Source organism: Schistocerca americana, chromosome 4, assembly GCF_021461395.2.
Source record: "Schistocerca americana isolate TAMUIC-IGC-003095 chromosome 4, iqSchAmer2.1, whole genome shotgun sequence".
NCBI lineage: Eukaryota > Metazoa > Arthropoda > Insecta > Orthoptera > Acrididae > Schistocerca > Schistocerca americana.
Genome location: NC_060122.1, coordinates 420,479,174 through 420,484,334, shown reverse-complemented (window position 1 = coordinate 420,484,334; position 5,161 = coordinate 420,479,174). Strand labels below are relative to the sequence as shown.

The 5,161-nt window shown below is 44.7% G+C and overlaps 1 pseudogene; it reads right to left on the bottom strand.

The window, feature by feature from the left end:
* Nucleotides 1-815: 815 nt before the first annotated feature.
* Nucleotides 816-969, bottom strand: LOC124614492 (annotated as a pseudogene).
* Nucleotides 970-5,161: the final 4,192 nt, after the last annotated feature.

The following is a 5,161-nucleotide window of genomic DNA, read 5'->3' as shown; positions in this document are numbered from 1 at the left end:
AGCCGTCAAGTACTCTGAAATCTGCTTTTTGTCACTTTTGCTAAACCGAAAAATCTTCCTATGTTTTTTAATATTTCTATTTACGGCTGAAATCATCGATGCAGTAACCGCTTTATGATCGCTGATTCCCTGTTCTGCGTTAACTGTTTCAAGTAGTTCGGCTCTGTTTGTCACCAGAAGGTCTAATATGTTATCGCCACGAGTCGGTTCTCTGTTTAACTGCTCATGGTAGTTTTCAGACAATGCTCATCAGTATGGGACCCTTACCAGGTTGGATTAATAGAAGAGATAGACATGATCCAGCGAAAAGCAGCGCGATTCGTCATGGGGACATTTAGTCAGCGCGAGAGCGTTACGGAGATGCTGAACAAGCTCCAGTGGCGGACACTTCAAGAAAGGCGTTACGCAATACGGAGAGCTTTATTATCGAAATTACGAGAGAGCACATTCCGGGAAGAGATGGGCAACATATTACTACCGCCCACATATATCTCGCGTAATGATCACAACGAAAAGATCCGAGAAATTAGAGCAAATACGGAGACTTACAAGCAGTCGTTCTTCCCACGCACAATTCGTGAATGGAACAGGGAAGGGGGGATCAGATAGTGGTACAATAAGTACCCTCCACCACACACCGTAAGGTGGCTCGCAGAGTATAGATGTAGATGTAGATGTAGATGTAAAAAAATTTCACTGGATTCTTTGTCCCTGCCACGCGTTATAAACATTTGAGTCTCCCAGTCTATATCCGGCAAATTAAAATCTCCACCCAGAACTGTAACATGGTCAGGAAATCTACTCGATATATATGCCGACCGTCAGCCAGACGTGGCCCAGGAACGGAATCCATGGACCGCAATGGCGTTCGAAACGGCGATGTTCATGTGTCCTGCAGTTCACATGTCGACGCGCAGTTTGCTGCGTTCTTCATCGACCCACGAGCCGAGTGATCCACCGTCCTGGGTGATTTTGTTGTGTGGTCGAGAGACACCCACGCCTCGCCCTTCCTAGATTATCGTTGCTGCACGGAATAATTGTTACGGCACCAACGGCTTCAGAGTTCGTCTTCTCGAAGTTTTGCTTTTGCAGTACATTCCGCAATCTTTTCGTTATGAGTCGTCTGTTTCGGTTTCCCGATGTAGTTTTGCTCACTCCTTTCGACTTCTCTTAACCTCAAGCCACCACTAGCCGAAAATCCCGCACTGCAATCTGTCAATCTGCAGAGCTCGATGAAGGCATTGCGGTCGTTCCTGAGCTCATGAAATGGCCGAATCTGTAGTTGTTACCAGATATTTCCCACATAACGGCCTCCCGGAAGCTTGGATTACAGGAGTACGCCACTACTCTTCTGAACATGAATCTGATGCGCCTTTTTTCCAGTTTCTTTGGACTTTCACTGGTTGAGAGATTTGCGACAAATGCAAGCTTAGTAAGGGGTAAATGTCGCAGGGTACTCTCTGTAAAACAGAACTGGAATCCCATCCGCGCCTGGCGACTTATTTATTTTCAACTCATTCAATCGCTTTTCTTCGCCAGAGATACACACTGCTATGTCCATCTTGCGGAAGTCTGTGCGACAATCAAACGACAATATGTTTGTATAATCCTCCTGTGTGAATGATTTCTTTAGACCCTCAGCTTTGCTTTTTCTGTCTTCTATTGCCACCCCAGACTGGTCGACGTGTGACAGTACTGAAGCCTTTGATTCGCTTGGTGGTTTTTACGTGACACCAGAATTCTCGGCAAGACCTTTCCCTAAGGTACGACGGTGAAAGTTGTGCGCTTCGCTCATTGAGCTTCTTACGGAAGGACGATTTTTTTTTAAACTTTTGCGTCTAGATATCTGCGTGTCCTTTTCGAGCTATAGTGCAGCAATATCTGTTTCCTGAGTATTTTACGAATTTGATTATTAAACAACTGAGGGCCTTTTCCGTCCTTCATCCACTTACTTGGTACATATGTCTCCAGAGCGCGATTTAAAATCAGTTTAAACTTGGCCAATAATTCACTTTCGTCCATCATATTCGAGATAAATGATGTTTGTTCATTGTCTAAGTGGGACGCTAACAATTGTTTACCGGCCTTTCCTAGTGTAAATGTTCTCCTAGCTTTCTTACTAGAGTCATTTACTTTAGTAACCCTATTTCTGCCACCCATCCGTAGGAACTGAGGATGGGCTCAGAATTCAACAGACAGTTGTCATTTGTGGCGGTGTCAGTCACAACTGGCAGACTACTGCACTCTGCACCCTTGACAGTCGCAGGCACATTACGAGTGACGCCCTCCCCTTCCCCCTCCACTCCCCCAGCAAATACATCGAGTGCATATTGGAATTCTCTCCATAATGCGCTTAACATTGCAGTTTCCGGTAGCTAGTAGATCCCTCCCCCCGTGTGCCTGCTCGGACCCTGCTGAGCGAGTGGCCCCCTGTCCGCTCGTAGGGTGAATGGGCGGGACCAGACGGCTGGTCTCAACACTGACTCTCCGCATCGATTGATGTGATCGTGTACCAGCCCGCCATACACCCCGCAGTCAGCGTGGATCCCCCGCGTTAGGTACATGGAAAGTGCCTCGACGGCAGAACCCACGGGCAAAATAAGAGACACCTGAAGCTTCCCACGCATGCCTCAGTTTCTCCACTACCGCCACACCCTCAGGCTGGTTATGGCCGTAAGTGTCTTCAGTGTTCGCGAACTGCGTCGCACACGTACGCCCTATCCATCCCACTGCTATTAACTTAAGAATTTAATTATGAAAAAAGGAGAAGAAGTTAAATACCTGACTTGCTAGTATCCTGGAGCTTCACCAAAGAATGCTTTTGGAGGTTTTAGGCTGGCAGGAGCTATTTCATTCAGCAGGTGCGCCGTTAAACTGCATGGTGGCTGTTTCTATAGTTTGCACATTTTACATTTCTATAAGGATCGTAACTTCAGTGAGGTTCAATCCCCAATTATTGTAGGGAGTTTTAGGATGTCTCATTAAAAATATTGGCTTGAGTTAATAAGTTGCCAAACGCCGCCTTGATTCTTTCGCCTGTTCCTAAAAGCATAAGAATAGCTTGTGCAACGTAGTTAAATGTAGAAGTTATGTGTACATTGACAAGGGTGGTTCTCTAAATCTCATCAGGTTGCCTCAGAGTGATTGCTTGTACAGATGCTCGTGTACTCATCAGTGTGCCGGATGTTGCTCCGGAATTCAGTACCCAAACGTTTTAATTTGGATACATCTGTTAGATGCCTGTTTCTGTGCTTTCGTATCCCCCTGACCACGTTCAAGAAGCCGAACTTCCTTTTATTTAATTGAGCACCAGATGCAAGTTCATATGTGCTAGCAGTCTGAAGAGCTTGTGTCAATTCATCTTCGTTCGCAGCCAGGAAGCCTACATCCCTGCTTAAGCGTTACATACTATTCTCCGGTCACATGTGTACAGTCCTTGTACGCGTTGCGTGTCGAGAGGAGAAATGCCGTGCTATCACGAATAGTGGCATTGACAAGGGCCAGCCTTGTGGTACGGGTGTGTTCATCTCAGTAACTTTGCTGAACTGTCCTTTTATCATCATTCGTGATGTGCTACTTCTTAATATTTTTTGTATAATCCGCATGGTTCGTGGCGGAAATCCATGGCTTCCATCCTTTCTAAATGGTACTCATGATTTGCTTTATCAAACGCTTGCTCGAAGACTGATTATGCTAGTCCACATTTTATTCGACAGACTTCTGCAGCTGACATTATGTCCCTACATTTACTTGCATTCTGATGGATATTTTTGTCTTTGTCCACACATGTTTGGTACTGGATGGTTACTGAATTCATCACACCCTTCATTCTTCTTGCCAAATTGCGGGCCATTATCTTCTAAACATGTTGAATAGTGTGACGGGACGTATGTTTTCAATTCCTTTCCTTACTCAGTTTTTTGTAGGACTATTATTCCTTCCGGAAATTCCTTAGGAATGTCGAAGTTCCCGTTCATGAGTTCAATGTACATGCATAGCTACTATATTTTTATTTGTGGCCAGAGTACTTGGCAGAATCCTACCGGGATGCCATCAGGTCCTGGCGATCTGTTTTTAGGACTCCGTGCTACGCCATCTTTAAGCTCGTTCTCTTCTACTCGTACCCCCGCTATGAAATATTCTGTTCCGTCTGTCCTCATTCGGCCTTTCATGTTCCTTGTGCACTCTTGCCGCTCTCTGTGTATTTGTGTATTTGTTGGACATTAGGTGTCAGATCTGTTTGTGAACTGCGTCCTTGATTTCGTTCTGTCTGTAACAGTTTTTCCATCAGTAGCATTAATTTCTGTCACTTTTCCTCTCCCCTCTTATTCTCATACATGATATAGTGATGGTTCTTCTCCCTCTATGACATTGCATTCTCTCTTGTATTATACAACCTTCTCAATGCTGCTGTTTCAGAGCAAAGATTTTCGCTTTCATTTTCTGAATCCTTGCATAATTCTCTATTACTTGCGTGTCCAAGGTGTACAAATCTCTAAGACAGTTAAAGTAAAACTCAGTCGTCTTTTTACGCCATGTATTTCGGTGTCGTGAGTATTTAGTCAGTGTGTTTATTATCTTGGGTTTTGCACATAGCTTACATCAATGTACGGCAGAACTGTAGAACGGAAATCTGCTTTCACAGTCATTCCAAGTGTAAGCAAACGCAGAGCGGCATTCATCATCTTGTAAGATATCGAGTTTCCATATGTGCCTAGCTTGTTAAGACACTCATCTCAGCAAATTAACTGTGGCGATATACGCAGCATGAGCAGTGAAACTAGTGAGTCACACTTCAGACTGAAGGAATTGGGTCATTACATCGTCTGACACATAAATCCTGTCCAGCCCGCTTGGTGAATGACTGATATAGTAAATACAGACTGGCGCTGCACCGTGGGTATGTTCCCGCGTACCGATTAAGTGCAGTTGGTAGACTATACGCTCCAGTTCTATAGATTTATTAAAATTCGGTGTCTGACCTCTTTGTCACTGGCTGAGATAATGTGACCTTGATGACTACGGTATAGACGAACGATTTCACTTTTAAGAAATTCAGCTCTAGTGCGCCTGTAGTTGTTACCGGGGAAATTTTTCTTTGCATTCTTGTTGTTGTTGCCAGACAGTGCGTAAACACTGGTGATGCGGGCATTTGCAGTAG